Source organism: Equus przewalskii, chromosome 21 (assembly GCF_037783145.1).
Source record: "Equus przewalskii isolate Varuska chromosome 21, EquPr2, whole genome shotgun sequence".
In the NCBI taxonomy this organism is placed as follows: domain Eukaryota; kingdom Metazoa; phylum Chordata; class Mammalia; order Perissodactyla; family Equidae; genus Equus; species Equus przewalskii.
Window position 1 is genome coordinate 48,867,087 of NC_091851.1, and position 23,519 is coordinate 48,890,605.

Sequence of the window (23,519 nt, forward strand, 5' to 3'; positions counted from 1 at the left end):
CTCACGTGAGTGCATTCACACAGTGCTTCTCCTTTTGTGCCTGGCTTGTTTCTCTGAGCATAACGTCCTCAGGGTTCGTCCGTGCTGTAGGCGGTGTCAGGATTTCCTTCCTTTCTAAAGCTGGGTGGCATCGCTTTGTGTGTGTGTATGGGCTGCATTTTGGTTATCTAGTCATCTCTTGATGGACATGGGTTGCTTCCCCGATTCAGCTGTAGTGAGAGACGCTGCTGTGAGCCCTGGCGTGCAAAAGGCTGTAGGAGTCTCTGCTTTCGGTTCTTTGGGGGATATACCCAAAAGTGGAACTGCTTGATGCTCACTTTCTCTTATAGTTTCACCACACTGACACGCCTCCTAAATAAAATATTTGAAAATTCTGCCTGTTTTTGAACTCACTATAAATGGAATCACTCTTGCTGTGTTACTCTGTGACTTGCTGCTTTCACTGAACCTTGTCATTCTGAAGTCCATCCTCGTGCGTGCGCACCCACTGGTCATCCGCCTTTCAGGGTGTGGCTGTGCTGCTGTCTGGGTGGCAGCGTCGGTGGGAGTCTGGATGGCTTCCATACTGAGGGCTGGAGCACGGCTGCTGCCTACACCCCCTGCTTCTCGACGTGGCTGTGCCGGGCTGCCTCCTGCACAAGCCACACTCGAGCTGAGGGTGTTGTCACCTGACGGGCGGTGACCGCACCCCCTGGCGGGTTCCGTCTACAGCACCCAGCGTGTGCAGAGCAACATCTTGTCTTGTCGGTCGGCTGTCTGGTTTTCCTCTAGGTGAGCAGTCTGTCCACAAGTTTTGCCCGTTTTTCTGTGGAGCTGTCTTTTCCTCACTGGCCTGCAGCTCTTCTTACTCTGGTTTTAGCTCTTTGTCTGTTTGATGAGGTTCAGTGTCTTTACTCTGTGATGTCTTCTAATGGACAAAGTTGTTCATTTTAACGTAGATGATTTTGTCAACCTTTCCACTAATGGTTAACACTTTGGGGATCTTGTTTAAGAACTCTTTTGCACCCTGAGGGCATTAAGATAGTTTTCCACATCGTCTCTAAAAGTTCTATAGTTTTATGCTTCATGCAGGTTTATCATGCACCTAGAATTGATTTGTGTGTAGGGTAGGGATTAATTTAACTTTTTTTCCCCAGGTAACACCAGTTTTGAAGAATCTGACCCTCCTGAACGACCTGCAAGGCCACCTCCCTGGTCACACTTGCAGTGTCAGGGCGTGTGCGTGGACCTGCCCCCACTCTGTGTTCCGTATCCTCTCCGCTGTCACATGCCCATCCCGCCACCAGCACCTCCCACACAGTCCCTGCGGCTTCGGAGCCAGTCTCATCCTCTGCAGGGCGAGACCCCGCCTGCCCCTCGGGAATGTCTGAGCTGTTCTCAGTGTTTTCGTACCTCTACACACGTTTTAGAATCAGCCTGTAAAATCCATCCCTCTCTCCTTACACACACACACACACACACACACACAAGGGCACACACATTCCTTCCCCATTGGGATCTTATGGCCATTGACTTGAATCTAGAGACAAATCCAGGGAAAACCGTCACCTCAGTGATCCTTCCTGTCCAGGTCTGTGCTTTCTCTGTGCACGTATGTAGGTCTCCCCGACCCCTTAGTTAAGGTGGTGCAGTGTTTTCCGTGGTGAATTTTGCTTGTTTGTTATATTTATTTTTGGGTAGTTCGCGTTTTGATGTTACTGTAAACTGTGTGTCTCACATTTATTTTCTTCCTTTTTGCTGTCACTGTATAAAAATATGGTCAGTTTTTGTATATTGTGTTGAATGCAGAAACCTTGTAAACTGTCTTGTTAGTGACAATGTCTGTAGTCCACGCTGGGTCTCCACACACACAGCCACCACCTGCCCAGGCGGTTTTCCTCCCTCCCCCGGCTAGCCCTCGCTCATTCGCCGGCGCAGGCGGTGGGGGCGAGCCCTCGCCGGGCTCCTGACAGCGCCGAGGAGCGTGTGGTGCATCTGCTGCTCCGGCACGTTGACAAGATTCTGTCTCCTCCAGGTTTGCTGTGAGGCTTTTAAGTGGAAGTTTAACTTCATCGGCAAGGCCTTCTCCTAACGCGGTGTTGTGTCAAGTCACTTGGATGGACTCTGTGCCGTTCAAAGTCTTCACCAATGATCTGATGCCCCTTGAGTTCCCGCTGCCGCTGTCTGGACCACGCTCTGGGCTCCGGGAGACGGATGTGGGCGCAGGAGCCTGGTCCCCAGTAGGGGATGCCGCACCAAGCCCCCGACTCGGGGTCTCGAACCCCAGGATGAGGTGCAGGGCGGCTCCTCTGCAGTCTCCTGGCTCATCTTTTAAGTCTGAGCCTCAGTCAAGCCCAGACTCTACCACCAGCCACTCAAGGTCACTCCCCACCCCCGTCTCATGTCACCTGCTGCAGTCAGCAAGGGCTGAGGACGCCATCCGTGGAGAATGGGTGTGCCCCCACCCCTGGCGCCCTGTCCAGAGGGAGACACACTCTCGCTCCTGGACACACACTCCCTGCCTGCCGTCGGCGCACTCCACGCGTGTCTTCCATTGTCTGGTGAAGACTTCCGGGTGGGGGGCGGTCATTACTGTCGCATTGCATGACATCATAATAGGCTGCTGTCCCAGAAGACAAAAGGCTTTCGGAGATGGTGAGGAGACACGTCCTATTTATGTCGTCACCGACTAGACAGTCGTGGAAATGGAGGAGGGGGCAGAGGAGAACAAACATCTGTATATCGAGAATAACAATAACGTTTATTCTCGCTTTTATTTCCGAAGCCGCTTAAATTACGCCCTGTGCAGCACAGAAAGGGATTTTTTTGTGTCTGTGCAGGTGGATTAATAAAAAACCCATTGAAATGCAAAATGAGGACTCCCCCCTCCCGCCCCAAGCCGGAGAGAGGGACCCTCATCCAGAATTCCGAGGCCCAGTCCTCGCTCTTCTTCTGGATCCTCTGAGGAGGATGCAGGTCGGGGGCCGAGGACCCAGGTGAGTTAGACTCAGGACCTGCAGGGAGAAGGCCTGAGCCCCAACCCCAAAGACCAAAGAGGGGGCACATCGCCAGTCCTAAGAGCTCAGACGTGCCAGCAGCACACAGGCCCAGTCAAGGGCTCTCTCAATGTCTTTGCCGTTTCCACCCCTATTGTGGAAAGAAGAAATCCCAACGCCGTGTTATTACATGCGTCAGCCGGACGTTCTGCTCCTCCCTGGGACTGCATTCTCCCTCAACATCGTGAGGCTGACGGTGGTAGAATAAACCAGGGCACTCACCCCCACACCCCTACACCCGGGACAGGCAGGGGTGTGCGGTGGGCCTCCCCAGCCTGCCTGGGCCATCCCGCCAACTCCGGGGTGTTCTGCCCACACGGCAAGGGGCTGGGGCCACGTATTTTTTCAGATGCACATAACATCATTCCGTGCATTCTTCAAGCCCCTGTCAGCTTTGACGTGGTCTTGTGGGAGCACAACACCCGGAGGAGAGGAGCACGGTCTTGAAACTCCTTCCCTTCCCGAGGGTTCGAGCATCGCATACAGGAGCGGTGACCTCACTGGAGCCTCTGTTTCCAGCCCCAGATGAAGCCGCCCCGGCAGGTGCGGTGCTGGGTGCTAGAGACACGGCCCAGCATCACGGGAGTTCACTGGCTAATTCATGCCATTCAGTGAGCGGCAATAAGCATTCGAAGATTCTCCTGGTAGTTAAGCCTAATTTATTCTCTTTATTAAAAATGATATCAGACAATATTTCATTCTGCCCTTTGGTGAAGATTAACTGTTTATAACCCCGCCGTACGACCGTGGGTGATAAATATTATTCACTCACAACTCAGGGCCAGGGCTCCACCAGGCCATATATTAAAGGCCTGTCTGTTCTCCCTTGGAGGGGCCTGGCATGCTCACTGGCATGTGAGCCTCACACACATCTGTCCGCCGGGAAGACAGCGGCCTCGCGTCAGCACCCACAGGGACTGCGATCCGTGAGCATCAGCCCACAGCCTAGACAGAGGCTATGTGAAAGCAGAGCACTCGCTGGATTGCGTGCACACACACATGTGCAATCACAAACACACATACACATATGCACACACATACATGCATGCTTTCAAACACCCACCCATACACACATGCACACACGCACACGTGTCTTCAAGCACATGCACACATACACGCATGTGCACTTATACACCATACGTGTGCACGCACATGCACATGTACATGCACACACGCACACAGCCTGGGCACGTGACCTGGAGCCATAAGTGCGAAATTATGCCACTCCCCAAGGCAGGACATCACCAAGTGTGTAGGCCACATGTGGTTTAGCACACAGCCTTCCTGGTTTCTTCTGGCCTCATGAGGATCCCAACCCCAGGACATAAGGCAGGAAGAGGGTCTTCACCCACCTTACAGATTTGGAGATCAAGGCTCAGAGAGGTCCCACAGCAAGCAAGGCACAGAAAAAGGATTGACCCCCTCATTTCCTCTGCTGAAGCACAGGCGTAGGGGTGCTGTCAGCAACAGTGCACCCCTCAAGGGCTCATCCCCGAGTGACACAACCCTGCCGTGCCCACCTCGCACCCTGGCTTGTCCTCATCCCCAAGGGGGAAGGGCATTCACTGTGACTTCCCACAAAGGAGGCCAGCCCCATCCTGGACTAGGCATCTGAGACAAGCCCAGCAACAAGGATAGGATGACCAAGGGCCCTGGAAATGCCCAGATCTGAGGTGAGGGCCAGTGCCAGCCCACAAGGCGCCGGCACTGACCACCCTGCTCTGTGGGACCAGACAGCTTTCCATAGAGCTTCAGGTAACAGTGCTCCAGCACATTCCTCCGGGGGCGGGGCCTGGGAGCCTGTCGGCACCAGCGTCTGTGACTGCGGAAGGGAGCCAGGGGCAGAGTGTGTACCTCATCTGGAGCCAGATGCTGGCAAAACAGATGAGACCCTCCCCACGAACAGGATGGTTGCCAGGTGGAACACGGTACACAGAAAAGTTTGGCACGTGGGGTCTGAGGCCAGCGCTCCATGGGCCTTGCCGCTCCATGGCAATGTCCCCAGGAAGGGCTGACCCCAGAGAGTGACTAGGGTCCACTCCATGATGCTGCAGCCACCCCGGGTGGCTCCCAGCCTTGATCCGATGAGAGGACTGTCTCTTGTCTGGGTTGGCGCCATAGACTAGCGGGCACCATTCCCACCAGAGCAGTCCCCTAAACACACGTCACCCACTCACCTTCCAGCCCCTCAAGCTCGGCTCCTGCCCACGCCCACACCTTGCACCCGGCTCTCCAGCCTCTCTGAGCTGCCTCTCCTTCTGAGGATGCACGCATCCCTGCTTCTTGCCCCGATCAGGGCGCTGCCCACCTATAGCAGAAGAGGCCAGAGGGTCACCAAGCTCCCAAACCCCTGGGCTTGACCACACGCTGAATCACTTACGATCGATCCAGAGCTAAGTGGAAGCACCCCGAGGACCTGGCGCCGCTTGTCTTCTGTGGCCCCCTCCCTGGGGACACAGTGATTCCAGAGCAGGAGCCCCCTCACCCCAGGGCCGTTGCCAAAGGCTGGCGAGGACCCGCCACAGAGGGCGCTGACACACAGGGACACGGTCAGGGTCTGAGACTCCGGCTCCAGCAAGGCAGTGGGCAAGGGGCCTTCTCCAGAACCATCCACACAGGTGGGCTCTGCCCTGGCGCCCTCGGCCGGGGCCTCTGCTGCCCGTCAGAACGCGGCACAGGCTGTGGCCTGTTTGTTTTGCTTTGCTGCCAAATGGGAGGCCCGTGGCAGCTGCTTGCCGCATTGTGGGTGCCTGTTGCGCCCCTGCCCTTTGTCTCTGGCACATGCCATCCATGCCACATGGCAACACTGCAGGGAGCCCCGCAGCCGGCCCTGCCTGCAGTCCCCGGTCCCAGGGCCAGGAGTAAGGGAGGTCGGAGGAGTCCGGGGACATGGCCCCATTCTCGGGGCTTTCAGAGGCCACGCCATCATCGCTGACCATGGTGTCACTGGCCCTCTCATGTCCCCCTGCAGGATATTCCACAGACACTGGACAGCACGGAGGCTGGAGTCTAAGCTTTGAAGTGGGGAGGCCTGGGTCAGGATCCTCGGTGTGGGCTTAGTAGCCAAGGGCCCCGACACCTGGTGAGCCCCTCTGAGCTTTGCTTCCCTCTCCCGCAGAGGGGCAGGCAACCCGGTCAGCTGAGGGGACATTAGACAGGGTCACATCCAGAAAGCTCACAGCCCTGGGAAAGGCCAGCATTCAGCCACCAGAGTCTGGCTCCGCAGCCAGGAGGACCGGGCCGAGGCAAGCAGCAGCACAGCTGCTTGTCCAGCAGGCAGGAGGGCAGCTTGGATTCAGAGCCCAGATGAGCAGCCCCCTGCACCGATCCCCTGGGCCGTCCAGCCCCAGGCTGTCCACAGTCCAGTGAGGTTGGGGCAATCGCACCATCTCCATCCTGGACACAAGGACGCCAGGCTGACAGCCAGAGTCCATGGGATTGACCTTAGACTCTTGGACCCTTCAGACTTATCAAAAGCAATAGATCTTCCCAGAAGGGCAGCCACGATTCTGCCTCTGGTTTTGAGGATTCATGGACCCCTGGCAGGCAAGCACAGACACCCGGGACCCTGTGCGTGGAGTAAATGCCCCTGGGCTAAGTGGGATGGGGGCTCCTGGGGCAGGAGCCAAGGCTGCTGGGGTCCCCAGAGAGACCCCCACCCTAAACACGAGCCTCACTGGGTTGTGGGTGGGCCGGGACTTACAGTGGGTGCTCTGGCCATCCAGCCACACGCTCCCTCTGCTGGACCAGGGAGAGGATGAGAACCAGGGCAGGGGGCTTTTTTGGTAAGAAACACATGAAAATGTAGCCCCTCAGATCACATCAGTCTTCTCCTTCGGGCAGGCAGGTGATGGACGAGCCACATGCAGGGTCTTGAGGAGGGCCCAGGGGGGTCCAGGAGCCCTGCCCTGCCTTCCTCCCCACCAGGCCTGAGGTCACCAGCACCACTATGGGCCAGACACTTGGCTGATGAAAAAGCCTCATAAAGACTTTCAAACATGAATCAAAAAGGCACACTTCAACTAGGTTAACAGACAGCAAACTAAAATGCTGCAGAATCAATCTTTTGGAAAAATCATTTTCTCAGATCAAAATAGGTGGCAATGGATCAGACTAACTGATCTTGAACTTGCTGATTGGGGATTTGAGGGGGGTGGGTAAGGGAGACCGGGTAGGCCAGGCTGGAGACGGCACGAGAAAGGAGGCCACAGAGGCTCAGTTGATGCCCACCTGACACCAGCTCCAGGGACACAAACACACATTCTCAGGTGCCCAGGGGGCAGGCAGATGTCCCCAAAATTGACCATCTTTGGGGCCATTAAAAAAAACTCAATAAGACTCAAAAGAGATAAACAGTAGGAGTATTACTCTGATCAAAATTAATAAAACTAGAAAATAAAAATAAAAATAAAAATTCCCCAATTTAATTAAATTTTTTTGAAGTCACGAAACTAAGACCAAGTTCACCTGCGAAGGAGAGTGGGTGGGTGTGGCCAGTCTGAGCTGGGGGCCACCCTACGGCCGGAACTTCACGCTCCCAGATGGATAATACAAGGGATGGACAGTTGCCTGCAGCCCACAGAGGTCAGAAAAAGAGCTAAAAAAAAAGGGGGCCAGGCGAACACTTGTCTGGCAGCCACCTGGGAAAGCACTCAACAAACATCCTCAGGGCCAGTGTGGATGGAGCACAGGAAGAGCCAGCCTGGGGCAGGGATGGACGGCGTGGAGGGCGGGCAGTGGGCGGCCTTGGAGCCACAGCTCCCAGAGGCCTCTCCCAGCATGGGGTCCATCCAGCCTCAGCACCTGACCCAGCAGTCAGGCTGTGTGCTTCGAGGGATTTGCGGGCAATTCTAACCACAGTCTAGAAACCCAACCAACAGCCGCAGGGAGGACCCCACACGTCCAACAATGACCAGACTCCTTTTCATCATGCACACGACCTGTGAGACAGGAGAGCGAGTCACAGCGCACCATACCCGACTCCTCGGCCCCCCAGAAGCAGCATCCGCCACCCGCGGTCAGAGGAAGGCCCTCACCCTGCGGCCGTGGAATCCCCAGGGGCTGCAAAACACAGGCACCAACTCTGCCGCTGAGGCCCCAGCAGCTGCCTCAAACCAATGTCGGCACACGGGTTACAGGTTAATGGAGGAACCCTGGAGGAAGGGCCACTGGCAGGAAGACACAGTATTTACAACCCAAAGAGTCCACAGCTTCTTCAGTTCCAGTGGAAATAAATAAAATCAAAGAAATTAGTCAAAATGAAAGAAAACTTAAGGGCATGAAAAGACAAGCTAGAGACTGGGATAAAATATTTGCAAATCACATAGGCAACGAAGGACTCGTATCTAGAATATATAAAGAATGCTCAAAATTCAACAGTAAAAAACAATCCAGTTAGAAAATGGACAAAAGGCACAAGTAGACTTCCCGCCAAAGAGGAGATGTGGATGAAAACAAACCCACGCAAAGAAGTCCACATCCCTCCCCATCGAGGAAATGCAAATTAACCCTGGGTGAAGTGTCACCATGCACTCACCAGAATGGCCGGAACAGAAAACAGCGACCTCACTGAATGCTGGCAAGGATGTGGAGAATTTGGATCCCTTGTCCATGGCTGGTGGGCTGGAAAGCAGGGCTGCCACTCTGGGAAATGGCCCGGCCTTCTTAGGAAGCTAAGCACGTGCTTCTCGCATGACCCAACAATGGCACTCCCGGGCGCTGACCCCAGAGAAAGGAAGAGGCATGTCCCCACGGAAACCTGCGCACCATTATTCCTAGCAGCCGTGCTTGTAATAGCCACACTGGAAACAGCCGCAGTGCCCTGCAATAGTGCCTGGCTAAGCAAACCGTGCTGCAGCCCCACGTGGAGCACACCCAGCCGCAGAAGGAAGTAACTACTGCTCCAGCGACACTCGGGTGGGTCTCTGGGGCACAACACTGAGTGAAAGAATCTGGTCTCGAAGAGTCACACACAGTACGTTTCCAGTTACACAACACTCTTGAAATGACAACACTACAGAGTCGGAGGACAGATTAGTGGTTGCAGGGGTGGGGCTGTCACAGGAGGAGGAGGGTGGGAAGGTATGACTGTAAAGGGCCAGCAGGAGGAAGGTCTCTGTGGCGACGCAGCAGATGTGCTCCAGATCGCGGTGGTGGTCGCGGGAACCTGCACGTGTGATAAACCGCGAGAACTAGGCACATGCTTTGCACAACGCAACGTCCTGGCCCTGGTGCTGGACTGTGCAAGATGTCATGCACGTTACAGATGAGGAATCTGCAGGGGACGTCTCTGTGCCATCTGTCCTGTGACTTCCTGTGAATCTATAGTTATTTCAAAATAAAAAGCATTTTTTAAATGACGGTAGGCGCTGCTTTGTTCCCGGGGAGTGAGACCTCCAGCCCGTTTAAGTGTGCCATGAAAGGGGCTTACGCTGCCCATGATCTGGGCACACTGTTGTTCTGGCAACTGCTACTCCAGTATCACTTCATCTCACATTCGAAGTTATGAAAAAGCCCCATTGTCATAACAGCAATTTTTAAATCTGTTTGCACAGCAAGACAGCAGCCAAGTGCAAAAGCCTCATGGAGAAAGGAGGCTGGGAGAAAACGTGGCCTCGGTGGCGAGGTTTCTAGAAGTCCTCCTCACAACACAACACAGTTAATCCAAAACAGATCCCAAACCGGGGTGGGACGCTCGGTCTGCAAGGACAGAGTCTGATGCGTGGAACTGCACACCCGTCGGAGGACGCGCTGGTGAGCGTTCCCACAGTCTTTGTTCGAGTGTGTTAAATGAACACGCAGACATGCTCCCGCTTTCATCTGTCGGGGAGCGTCCACTCCGTCAGGGCTTCACTGTGTGTGCGGAGGGCAAACGCTCTGGGAACTGTGTCGTTACTGATTTTTATCTATCTTCCCAGTATTTCGGCTGGAGCCATCGTTATCTTGCCGGAGCAGCTGCTGGAATATTAACGAGACGCAGTGGTAACAAGTGGAATATAATTAGCACTCCTTGTTCCAGTGAATTTGCAGTTTTAACTGGGAACAATTTGCAGTGCATCTCCGCGTGGCTGTAATTAACTTAGCTAGCGCACACACAGTGGGGGGCCAGCCGGGACCGCAGCCTTCATCTGGGCTGAAGGCGGGGTCCCTCTGAGGTCCCGCCAACTACTCCCCAGCCCAAGCATCCACCTCCTCTGGCAAAACTCCCTGAACGCCCCCTGTTCCCAGTCACTCTGACCCCTCCAGCAGCTCCTTCATTTGCTCCAACATTCCTTCCAATATTTTTTGAGTGCCCACAGTGTGCCAGGCTGGGACTCAGTGGGGAGCAATCGCCCTACCTTCCAGGCTCCTACAAAGCCCTGTGTCACCGAGCCCTGCGCCAGGAAGGCTGCACACAGCAGAGCAGGACGACACAGTCAGGCGCACCTGGGGAAAGGTGCTGAGCTGGGGGCAGGTGAGGCGTGCGCAGCAGCTCCCTGGAAGAGGAAGGCTGCCTTCAGGCACCAGGAAGCGTAGCTTTTGTCAGGGGCATCGTGAAAGGAGACACGAGCCTGCTCTGGGGCTCAGAGGAGGGGGCAGGCCCCTCACCCCCACTGTCCCGACAGTCCTGCAGCCTCCCCGGCAGGGCGGCCCAACTGTAGATGTCTCCTGGAGCACAGGCTGCGGTGCCTTCGCACCCACCCCAAGCCCCCAGCCTTCTCCTGCCCTGGAAGTTCTGGTGGTGCAAGAATGATATCAACGGTCAGCGCACAAGCTTTTCTATGAAAAGTCGTTCATAAGCATGAATCCTGGAGGCAGTCAGGGCCCTCACCATTCCTGTTTCACTGATGAGAAACTGAGGCACAAGTATATTCCATGACTTTGGGGAAAGTCACACAGTAAGTAGGTGACCACCCGCCATGGCCAGGGCATCAGCAGGACGTGATCCACTGGGAGGGCTGCATACCCAGTGGGGCTGGTTTCCAGTGGTGTCTGCATGCCGGCTCTCCTGAAACACTGACTGGGATCGACTTTATCTATCTATCTATCTATCTATCTATCTATCTATCTATCTATCTATCTACCTACCTATCTACTTAACTGTCTATCTATCTATCTACCTACCTACCTATCTATCTATCTATCTATCTATCTACCTAACTATCTATCTATCTATCTATCTACCTATCTATCTATCTATATACCTACCTATCTATCTATCTATCTATCTACCTATCATCTATCCATCTAGAGATTATGATGAATTGGCTCATCCGATTATGGAGTCTGAGAACCCCATGAATTTCTGTCTGAGAGCTGAGGCCCAGGAGAGCCAGTGGTGTAGTTCAGTCCGAGTCCAAAGGTCTGAGAACGAGGGGGGCCGACGGTGTGAGTCCCCGTCCCTGGGCAGGAGAGGACAGATGTCCCAGCTCCGCTGGGCAGAAGGCAGGAAGCAAAAGGGTGGATTCCACTTTTGTTCTGTTGCAGCCTCAGCAGATCAGATGAGGCGCCATCACACGGGGTAGCACCCACCCTACTGAGCCCCCTGACTCAGGTGCTACTCTCCTCCCAGCACAGTTGGGCTGGGCCCCAGAGGTGCATTCGGGCTGACACACAGAGGAGCTGTCACAGCCTCAGCTGTGGGTGGCTTCTCTCAGACTCCAGAAGCTCCCACCTATTCCTCGTTTGTGGAGACGTTCTGTCATGAGTGGGTGTTGACTTTTGTGAATTTTTTCTCTGCATCTATTTAGATGATCATATGGGTTTCTCCCCTGTTCTGTTAAGATGGTAAAATAAATCAACTGATTTTAGAATATTGAGCCAACCTTGCATTCCAGGGATAAACATTCCTTGGTCATAATGCATTGTCCTTTCATTATATCACTGGATTTAACTTACTAATATTTTCAGGAATTTTTTGCCTCTGTCCATAAGAAATATTTGGTCTGTAGTTTTCTTTACTTATAATATCTTTGTCCGGTTTTGGTTTCAGGGCTATGCTGGCCTCAGTGGTGTGCTGGGCCTGACTCACCTGTGCACCTCTCTTCCCAACTCTGCATACACCTGTCACATTGCTAACCAGAAATCAGCCAAAGTGCAAGGACGGACATCACAGAAACTGGCAAACATTGCAAACCAGATTTTTTCCCCTAGAAAGCTAGTTGTCAAACATTTACCAGCAAACCACTGGCTGGCCTCGGAAAGCAAGTTGTTTTTCCTCATCATCTATTTTCTGAAAGAGTTTATGTGAGATTTATAATATCTCTTCCTTAGGTTTTGGCAGAATTCACTAGTGAAACTGGCCAGGTCTGGAGTCTTCTCTGTGGTAAGGTGTTTTTGTTATTAATTCATTAACTTTCACAGATGTAGAACTATTCATATTTTTTGTTTCTTCATGTGTCAGTTTTGGGTTAGTTGTGTTTTTCAAGGGATTTTTCCATTTTGTCTACATTATCTAGTTTATTGGTATAAGTTGCTCCTAACAGCCTTTATCACCCTTTAATGCCCACAGTATTCTTCCCGGTGCTGGAACATGTGAGTGTTTCCTCGATCACTCCTGCTAGGGGCTGTCAGTTTTATTAATCTTTTCAAGAGCTAACTTCTGGCTGGTGATTCTGCTGTTTGCCTGTTTTCTGAGTCATTGATTCTATTCCTATCATTACTATTCTCTTCCTTTGACTTGTTTTGTGTTTAATTTATTCTTCTTTTCCTATAGTCTTAGGTGAAAACTTAAAATAATTTATTTTGGACATTTAGATCTCTCTGCTTTTCCACAACAACCATTTAAAGCTCCCCTCTGAACACGCCTTCAGCTGTATCCCACAAATTCCCATACGCTGCATTTTTATTTCATTTCACTAGAAATAGTTTCTGGTTTCCCTGATAGTTTCTCCTTGGTCCCAGGGGAGATTTAGAAATGTACTGCTTGATGTCCAGATACTGGGGTTTTATGTAGATCTCTAACTTAATCCCATCGCACCAACAGAACATGCCTTTGGAGACGTCCATCTTTTGAGACAACTGAGCCTCATTTTAAGGTCCAGCATATGGCTTATCTCAGGGGATGCTCCAAGCACTTGAAAAGATTGTGAATTTGGCACTCGTCTGGTGCAGGGGTCTGTAACTGCCCATTAGGTCGAGTTGGTTGGCAGCATTGTCCACCTCTTACAGACCACTACTGACTGTTGGCTCCTCGTCCCATTCAAGACTGCAAGAGGGACTGAAATCTCGGGCTCTGGTTGTGGATTTCTCTGCTTCTCACTTTGCTTCACAGAGTTGAAGCTCTGGCACAAGGTGCCCCATGTCTGTGACTTACGACTTCCTGATGCAATGAGCTTTTCATTATGAAATAGACCTCATCCTCTTGGGGAAGCCCCTCGCCTGATGCTCTGTGGCCACATCCATGCTTGCTGCTGCACCACACACCCTTCCCTCCTCTCATTTTCGACCTCTCTGGGGCTCTGTATTCAAAGTGCATCTCTCACAGACAGCACGTAGCTGGGTCTTGCTTTTTTGGTCCAGTTTTGACCATTTCTGCCTCTGAACTGGAGTGTTCAGTCCATTTCCACTGAACATGACTGTGACATGGTTGGGTTAAGTCTGCCATCTTGCTGGGTGTGTTCCTTTTGTTCTGCTTATTGTTGATGCTATGTTCTACTTTTCCTTTCTGCTTTTTGGCAAATCAAGTGTTTTTAGTATTTCATTTTATCTCCTCTATTGACTTATTATAAACAAAATAAAACTCTTTTTTCCCAGTGGTTGCTGTAGGAGTTACAATATGAATTCCTAACTTGTAACAGGCCATTTGCAGTTAATGTTGAGCGGCTCTACATAAAGCACAGACTGCTCATGATGGGGTCATCCTACTTGCCCACCTCGGACTCTTACAAGTTTCACAATATTTATGGACTCAGATATTTACTTTTCCAATGCCTTTCATTCTTTCCTAGGCATGCATTACATCTAGTTTCATTTCCCTGCAGCCTGGAGAACTTAAACATTTTTTGTAGTTCATGTCTCCTGGCAACAGATTTTCTCAGCTTAAAAAAAACCCTCAAATGTCTTTATTTCACCCTCATTTTTGAAGGATAATTTCCACTGGATATAGAAGTCTTGATTGACAGGCTTTTTTTCAATGGAGCGCTTTTAAGACATCATTCCATTGTCTTCAGGATCCATTGTTTAAAATGAGAAGCAGCTATTGTTGCCCTGTTTCTTGGGGTCCTTTTTCTCTGACTGCTTTTAAGATTTTCTCCTATTCTCCAGTTTGAGGCAGTTTAATTATGCTGTGTGTAAGTATGGTTTCCTCTGTATTTGTCTTATTTTTTGTATCAATGGGTTGATATTTGTCATCAAATTTGGGAAATATTTCGCTGGTTGTTCTCTAAATATTTTTATGCCTCATTTTGTCTCCTCTTTTTGGGATCACAATTACATATTTACTAGACCACTAGGTATATTCACCCCCACACACAACAGACATGAGTCCCACGGTCTCAATGTTCTTCCAACTGGATAATTTCCGTTGACCTGTCCTCAAGCTTACTGACCTTTTCCTCTGCAGTTTCCTGTGTGCTGTTCAGCCTGCCCAGTGACAATCTTATGGCTTCCATTTCTCTGATGAAATTCCCCATCAGTTCTCTCCTTTTGTCCATGTTGTCAGCTACATCCTTGAAAATATTTACAACAGCCGTTTGAAAGTCCTTATCGGCCATTCCAACATCTGGGTCATCTCAAGTTCTGTTTCTAGTGATTACATTTTTTTCCCTTTTTTTTTTGTACTTTTGAGATATGTCACATGCCATACAATTTGCTCACTTAAAGTGTATAACTAATGGTTTTTAGTATATTCATAGCATTGTGCAACCATCATAACAGTCGATTTAAGAATGTGTTTATCACCCAAAAAAGAAACCCCATGCCCTTTGGCAGTGCCCTGTGTCCTCTCTGCCACCCAGGCAACCATCTCTATAGACTCACCTCTTCTGGACACTTCACTTAGATGGAGTCACACAACATGTGCTCTTCTGTGTGTGGCTGTGCTCACTCAGCAGGACGTGTTCAAGGTTCATCCACATGCAGTGTGTCAGTGCTTCATCTGCTTTGTGGCTGACTCGCATCGCATTGTGCAGATGGAACACGTACGTGTGCCCATCATCGGGTGTGGGTTGGGGTTGTTGGGACTGCTGGTTTCACGCTTCATCAGGGCTGGTCCTCCTCAGTTTTGTCCTTCACCCTAGGGCAGTTTCCTTAGTGTGAGGTGTGGCCGTGAACCCTAAGGCAGGGCCTCTCTGGTCCGCAATGTCACTGCACTCAGACTGGCAGGAGCTCAGAGCATCCCCAGCCTCATGTGTACCTGGCACCTCCGTGCAGCAAGCAGCCCACAGTAGCCCCACTCTGCTGGGCCTTGCGGTCTCACCCTGAGCATGGGCAGCCCAGCCCTCACCAAGGACCACACGACCCCCACCCAGAGGCCCCTGCCCCCTCCCCTCCTGCACAGGCCCTTCCCCTCCAGCACCCGACCTGAGACGGTGAAATGCCTCAGCAGCTCCCAAACCCGGCTCTGCCTCCTCAGCTCCACGTGACCTCTGAACTCTGCCTGGGCTCCACATCTCAACACAGGCAGGACGCGGGGCAAACCCGGCACTCGCCTCCCGTGTCCCCTCTCCCATGGAGTCCATCCTGTGCTGTCACATCTGCGAATCCCGGCCTCCTGCACTTCGTGCGTTTTTTACTGCCAGTGGCAGGAGGCGAGCCCGGACCAGCGACTTCTTCACAGCTGGACATGCAAGGCCACCCCAGGGATTGTGATGCTTCATTTTTACCAAGACCCCGCCCACCATTGTGATTCTGTTGTGAGTGGTTTCGAGACCACTTTGAGAAATTCGGGTCTGTCTGGAAGAGCACACAACGTTAAGCACCTACTATGTGCCCAGCCCCGAACGAAATGCCACACGCACACGACCTCGTCCGACCCTCTCTCAGCTCACCCGAGTGGGGCTGGGCCACCACTGGCCCCACTTGTCAGAGGAGAAGACTGAGAGTGGCAAGACTGAATTATTGCTTCCAGGTCACGTAGCCAGCACAGTGAAAGAGGCAAGATGCCCCCGCAGCCAGGCCCAAGAGCCTCTCCTGAGCCACTTGAAAGCTACCGCATCCCTTAGCCTTCGGCCACATCTTTGATTTCTAGGCCCCGACCTGCCGCCACATCTCAGGACAGGATCGCTCGTCTCTGGGTGTTTCCAGGAACTCACCGCTCGGCACCGAGGCTCCCAGTTCCAGCCCCTCCCTTCCCGGAGTCCCTGTGCTGGCACCGGCGGTAATTGCACTAATATTCCGCTTGGCGCGTGAGAAACCAGGTCTGCGTGATCCCGGGCGGCCAACGAGAATATTTAATTTGTATGTTTTCCTGGCAGCTCTCCAGAGACTTGGAAATTGCCAGAATGACTCACTTTTTATCTCAGCACGTCAACGCCATGTAGAGCTAGCACAGAATTGATGCAGGGCACCGTAATGGAGAGCCCTCGGACCCCCGGCTCCACGGTCAGGCCCACGCTGGGTCAGGCACTGCTGTTACTCCTGCTTGTGTCTGATCTGTCTGTCTGTCCAGCCAGCTCAGCATTCACAACGAAGCGACTGAGCCCATGCATCGGCTGGGAAAGAAGCTGCCTCAAGTCCCTGCGGCCAGGACGGCCCCTCTAGACGGGCGTGGAGCAGACGAGGCCAAACTGGAAGTGGGGGGAAGCATGGAGACTCCGTGGCAACTGTTCTTGGTGTGCTGTCGTAACAGAGATGAACAGCAAGAGGCTTCCTCAAGGTTGGAAAGGGAGGGAGCAGGCGTGGGCCCCCTTTGTCGTGTGCTGAATCGCATCCCCCAAAAAGATAAGTTCAATTCCTCACCCTCATGCCTGTAGTGCGACTGTGTTTGGAAATAGGGACTGTGGAGATGTCATCAGTAAAGATGAGGTCACACTGGAGCAGGGGGACCCTAAATCCAGTGACTGGTGTCCTTACAAGGATGGGGAGATCTGGAGACACACACACAGGGAGAAGTCCACGTGATGACGGAGGCAGAGACGGGAGCGATGCGGCCACAGGCAAGGATACCTGGGGGCCCCAGACGCTGGGAGAGGCAGGATGGACCCTCCCCAGGAGGCTCTGCAGGGAGCACAGCCCCACCCACACCTGACCTCAGACTGCAGCCCCACTGAGGGAGGATGCACACCTGCTGTGTTCAGCCAGCCAGCTTGTGGAGCTTTATTACTGCAGCCCAGGGACACTCCCGCCAGCCATGCCTACAGCAGGCCTCTGTGCATCCCTCTGCCTGTCCCTCTGTCCCTCTGCCTGACTCTCTGTCTGTCCCTGTGCCTGTCCCTGTGTCTGTCCCTCTGTCTGTGCCTCTGCCTTCTTGCCCTCTCCCAGATCCTGGATGCTCGGGGTGGCGAGTCTTGGTTAGCATGGAGCATGGAGACTGTCCCAGCACTCCTTCAGCCCAGCACACAGGACTGGACACTGAGCATGTCCAAGAAGCCAGGTGCAGGCAGGTCCAGCTGGACGTCTGGACTGTGGAACTGAGGGGTGATGTGCTAGACACCTGGCCATCCTCTCTGTGCCCGCACTCAGGTCTGAATAAACTCCCATGCTGGGGGTGGGAAGGGCGGGCTGGGAGCCAAGGGTGTGCAGGAGGCAAAGCCGGGGCTGCGCCCAGAAGGTAGGGGGCTGCCAGGACCAGCCCCTCCCTCTACAGAGCCCTCACTGCTCCCCCAGGGGCCCAGCTATTTCTAGAGGCAGAAGGAGAATTCAAGATGGCTCAAGGCTGGTTATACATTCCACGAAGGACGGGAGATGGCAGCACGGAAGGACTGCAGGCCATCTCCAAGAGCCGGGGGTGGGTCAGCGTCTCCTCTGGGGGACTCTAGGCCCCTGGGCCCTGTCACAGAAGCAGCCCTGCCTGCTGCTCTGCGGGTCTGCCAGCGCCCAGCCTTCACATCGCCAGCGGCAGCGTCGTCCTCTTCTCTCACTGTGCAAAACTGCCCGGAAAACCTTGGGATGCAAAAAATAAAAAAATAAAGGATTCTACATTTGCTTTCTACTTTTGGCAAATGACCTGACACACGGCTCCGCAGAGCTGCGTCTGCAGCCTGAATTTCCCATCACAGTATCTTCCGGCGGACTGAATCCAGACGTCTGCACTAAGGAGGATCCGAACGTCTGGCGTTCCTGTCCCAGGCAGGGCGGCGAGGGGATCGGGCGCTTTCCCCGCGGGTGCGCAGCCGGCGTGACCGCCCGGGGACGCGGGCGCCGTGCCTCCGCGGGCCTCAGCAGCGCCATGGCGCCCGCGGCCGGTGTCTTCCCCGGTTAATCCGAGCTGAGTTCGTGTGCGGCGCCCACCTGCGCGCTGCCCGTCATCAGGGTGAGGGGCGCCGGCGCTCCCAGGAGGCTCAGCGTTCCTGCTCCCGACGCCTGAGAGGACCAGGTGCACAGTCACTCCAGCTCATGCTGAGGCGGATTTTGAACCAGAGACGCACTGGCAACGAGGCCAAAGGAGGGAGTGCAGTGCAGGGGAGGCTCAGCGGGGGCCATGGCCGACCCTGCGTCCAGCCTGCCTTGGGCAGCCACACCCCCACCTGATGGTGATCCCAGGGCCACAGGAGGGCGTTCCTCGGGGGTCCTGTGACATCCAGCTCTGGGCCAGTGTCAGGGTGGGTGGCCCCCTCCATCGCCCACTGGGCTCCCACAGTTCACTCCATTCTGCCACGTTTGCTGAGTGCCGGCTCTGGGCACCAGGGCAGAGGGAGGGTCAGGTCAGGCAGCCTGGCCAGCCTGCCTCTGGCCGCGAGGCTGCGTCTAGGCAGGCAGGGCCCCAAGCAGCAGCCGGCTGCCCCCTTCCTTCCCCACGTGGGGCTCCGCCCAAGACCAGGTGAGTGGCCTTTGCCCACCTCCAAGAAGGACAGGTGACAGGCCCCCCTGTGCCCCTCCGTGGACACTGAGTGGGCTGCTTGGGGTGGGGTGGGGGGTGGGGGTGCCCAGTGGGAGCAGTCCCTGGTGGGGCCAGCAGCCCACTCTCAGAAAGCAGGGTTTTCTCTTCTGAGCGTCAATGCACTGCTCCTTGTGCCTCTCCTAAGGCTGGGGAGGGAGGAGCCAGCCAAGACCTGGGGTGAGGTGGGAAGCAGCCTGCTCACCCCTCCCCCGGGACCACAGCCCAGGTCCCCTCCAGGATCCAGTGAACATGCTGGTGCAGGATGAGCTGGCCTGACAGTCAGAGGCCCAGAGGTTTCAAACACTGACATGCACACATGCACACACATCTCACACGTGCACACATAACTCACACATGTATGCTCACATGCACGCACATATGTGCACCATGTTTCTGACTTCATTTTGTGGCACCTCCCGGCCAATGATACACCCACACACCCCATCGTGTAGGCTCCGCCTCCCTCACAAGCTGATCCCACCAAGCCCCTGCCTGGTCAGCCTGGGCCAGTGCTGACTTCCACCTGCCTCACCCCCAGCAGCTGGCAGCAGGCCTGAGGGGTGGGGAGGGGACTCGTGTCTGAGACTGAGGCTGGGGGCAGCTCTCTGGGCCTGACCTTGCTGGCCTCGGGTCCACACAAGGCCATGTGCTCACGGAGCTGCGAGGAGCTGGGCTGCAGCACACCTGGGCAGGAGGGGGCCGGTGGCGACAGGGGAGGACTTCGTGGCCACACACCCAGAGCAGCGGCTGGAACCTTCCAGAGCTCTTTGTGCAGACACAGGCTGAGCCTTTGGATTTGCAAACCCTGAGACAGCTCAGTTGCACCCACGCAAAGGGAGAGGCAGCCCAGCACGTGGGCCCCCTGTGCCCTGCGACCAGGCCCATTGCTGCCACGGGGTCTGATTCTGCTCCAGCAGGAGACCCGCAGCTTAGAGGAATCCTGCCATGAACCTCCCACTGGGCTGCCTTCCAGAGAAGCTCTTGGCCCACCTGACATTTCCCCTGACGTGTCCCCATCATCCTCCCAGCCCAGCCCCCTCCCCAACCCACAGCCAGCCAGACGCCAGTCTCAGTGCACCTGCCGCCTCCTCAGACAGCCCCGGGCGTGGGTGAGGCACTCATGTAGTGTTTTGTCTTTGTTTGTGTCTTTGGCAACGGGGGGTTTACAGCCCGTCTACCCCCAACTCAGCTCCAGGAGGGAGCGTGCCAGCTCCCATGTGCCCACAGTGCCTAGGACGGTGCCAGCAGACGGGAGGCGCTCAGTAACGGAATGGCCAGACAAGGGTGCCAGCAACTGGGTCAGCCCCCAGCCTTTCTAAGCTCCCTTCCTGTCTGCACAACGGGTGTCATGGAAGAGGGGCGTTGTAGGGTGTCGTTGCCATTCTTGGAGACGGGGCATTATCTGATGAAGGCAGAGCCGCCCCCGTGGACGCTGAGGCCCTGCTCTCCGCGCTGCGTATGAGCTCCTGGGGCTCAGCACTTGATGCAGGGACACAGGTTTCCAAGTCTTTCTCCAGTTGCTGGGGTCTTCGGTGCCCACATCCTTGGGTTGGCGAGGACTCAGGCCCTCCAATTGGCCCAGGCCACAGATGAGCCCTAATTTGGCTGTGGTCCCAGCCAGCTCTGTTCCCCGAGGCCCGGGGTCTGAGCCACTGTGAGGCCAGACCTGCCTGGGGTGGGGGCACCTGGGGGCGTCCCAGAGATCCTTGCTGTGCAACCCTCTGTGGAGTGGGTGGAGCTCATGTGACATGAGTGGGTGCAGCACACCCTCCACTGAGCCGGCTGGGACGTGCCCGTGAAGGATGCACCTGTGCCTGCCCTGTGGTCTGGCTCTGTGAGCCATGGTTGCCAGGGTCCCTGCAAACCGCTCACCCTGGCTGCGGCCATGCCCCCAACTTTGCTCCCAGTGCCCCTCAGGCCTCAGGGCCCCCGGTGGCCAAGCTCCAGCAGGATGAAGAAGGGGCGAGGGTGTGTGGAGCACAGAGCCCTCGGGGGCATCTCGGGAGCCCCGCGGCACCTGGAAGGGCTTTCACATGCACTCCTGCTCTTCACGCAGGTCCTGAGGCATCCGACGTCTCCACCTGCTTCTGAGAGCCACGCGCCCAAAAGGAAAAATGGATGGAAAACCCGTGTGCTTCGCCGGCCCCCAGGAGAACACAACTCCAAGGAGGGTCTGGGGCGTGCCCTGTCCCTGCCAGAATGACCCACACAGCCACCTCGGGGTCGGGGCACTGGGTCCCTGATCACACCGCCCATCCCAAGCACAGCACCCGAGCGACTCAACCTGAGGCCAAGTTTTAAAGGGAGCATTTATTTTTAGAACATGCTTTTAACTGGAATCACGGCAAAGTCGGTAAATTGCAGTGAAAACCGTGCAATCCCGCTGGCAAGGAGCCTGCTCAGCAAAGTGTCCTTTGGTTCAAAATAAAGTGCAAAATGGTTTTTTGCAACAACACTTCGGGCAGACTTGAAAGGTCAGCTAGATGGGCTGAGGGGCACCCCATGGAAAACGACCAAGGAGCACCTCGCTCCTCAGACGGTGTGCGGCCGCCGGGGTTTCCCTCAGAACCTTCTCCAGGGCAGATGCTTGTTACTGCGGACGAGGACAGGGGCCTGCACACCTTCTGGACGGGAGAGCTGGAGACCAGAGCGTCTGTGCTCACTGGGCTTTGACTCTGCCGAGGCGCCGGTGGACTCCTCTCGGAAGGTCCAACCGGGGCTCGTCAAGAATCCTCGCGTCCTCTGGCCTGCACTGGGCTTGTAGTGTAGTCACAGGGAACAGGGGCCAACAAGCAAAGCATTCCACCTACCTGAATGTGTTTGCACTGTGGATTATGGGAAAACCAGAAAAACAACCTCAACCACAGAGAAAGCACACAGCTGAGAGGGGACTGAGGCACAGAGAGGCTAAGGGACTGGCCTGCAGTCACACAGCAAGTGTGGCTCCAGAGTGTGTGCTTTGCCTTTCACCACCATGCACAAGACCCCTAAAAGACCCCTAAAAGACAGCTACACAGGGAACGATGGGCCCCTCTCAGCCCACCTGAGCCACCTGGAGCTTCAGCAGCTCTCAAGGTAGACTGTCTGGGCCACCCTTTGTAGGTCTGAGAGGGAGCGGAGCCCGCCACACAGTGGACACCTCTGTGCCCCACTGTCTGCTCCACTACCTGGGAGAAGACGAGCTGTGGGCGGGGCCGGCACAGAGGGAGGTCGCCCATGGCCCTTTGCCCCCCAGAGAGTGCTGCTCATGCCTGGTGTGGCGGAAGTGACCCACGGCCTGGGACCTTGTCCTCACTGGCTCCGCCAGCCGCCTCCAGGGACAAGCCCCTGCTCAGAGGAGGCCTTTATCTCACAGTGTGTCCAGGGCTTCTCCAGGCTGCCACAGGAGCGGCCTCGGCCTGTGTCCCAGGAAAGTGGGTTTCCAAGCTCCAGGGGCTCAGGGGGCTCAGGTGGGCCCCTAGTTCCCTGAGCTGTCCCATCTGGGAGCTGAACTAGGGTCATCTTGGGGCAAAGATCCTCGTGTGTCCTCTTGTGGATGGTGGTGATGGACAAGGCACACTCCTGGAGCCACACTTGCTGTGTGACTGCGGGCAAGTCCCTCAGCCTCTCTGTGCCTCAGTCTCCTCTCGAGAGCCATCTGAAGATGAGCTCATGGACCAGCAGCATGAGGGCATGGGCGCCGCTGCTGGCTGGAGTCGAGTCTGCTCGCAGACGTCCCTGGCCCTGCCCTGCGCCCACGAGGCCACCCAAGGTGGTCCCAGGTGTAGGCACTGGTGTTCTCAGGCCTGAATCTAGTCAAGATAGTAACCCCATTCTTCTCATGGATGAAACTTTGCCTTGTTGTTATTAGTAATGATTAGAAATGTGTTTATCAGTCATGGTCTTCTGTTCCGCTGGCACTTGGGTCACAAAGTGGTTTTTGTGGACTAGGAGCCAAGATGCCACGTGTGCTGGGGTCGTCCACATTTCACCCCGCCAAGCAGAGACAAGGCCACCGCGAAGCCACCGCAACACAACCCACAGAGCCAGCAGTGATTTAACTCTGAATATTTTGCCTTTAATCACAATAAACTAATAAAGATTTCAGAGATGCTCTCATTTCAATAGAATGCAGAGTTATAATTGGTGACCTATTTTAAGCAATTTAATTTCCCATGACCTGTTTTCCAAATTAACATGGTAATAAAGGCCGTGTGCTGGGAGCGGCCAGACCCTCCCCAAGTGGCCCAGCCCAAGACTCTGTTTAAAGGGGTATCTCTCGCCAGTGTGTCATATGAAGAGGGGAGGTGCCCCAGCACGGCTGGGACAGAGGCCCCTGGGGTGGCTGGAATGTGTAGTGCTGGTCGGGGCGGGGGACTGTCAGCCTCAGCTTCCCCGTCTATAATGTGGGAGCCTGGAGGGCTTCTGGGGGCCGGGGAGCAGCAAGTTAAGTGACACTCCTGCCGAGACCACAGCCCTATGCCCTCTTTCCAGTCCCCACGTGGGGCTTCAGCCTCCAGGATGGGCTTCTCCTCAATCTGCTGGTC

The 23,519-nt window shown here is 54.8% G+C and overlaps 2 long non-coding RNA genes across 2 annotated transcripts; one reads left to right on the forward strand and one right to left on the reverse strand.

Annotated features, from left to right (window-relative positions):
• Nucleotides 1-9,019: 9,019 nt before the first annotated feature.
• LOC139078018 (uncharacterized) lies at nt 9,020-15,808 on the reverse strand. The gene is made up of 4 exons (XR_011530699.1): nt 15,537-15,808; nt 14,994-15,249; nt 14,564-14,683; nt 9,020-9,356 (listed from the first exon to the last, which is right to left on the reverse strand). It is a non-coding gene; the product is annotated as an uncharacterized lncRNA (long non-coding RNA).
• Nucleotides 15,809-15,906: 98 nt separating this feature from the next.
• On the forward strand, nt 15,907-18,105 carry LOC139078156 (uncharacterized). The gene is made up of 3 exons (XR_011530965.1): nt 15,907-17,110; nt 17,436-17,636; nt 17,781-18,105. It is a non-coding gene; the product is annotated as an uncharacterized lncRNA (long non-coding RNA).
• The last annotated feature ends 5,414 nt before the right edge of the window (nt 18,106-23,519 follow it).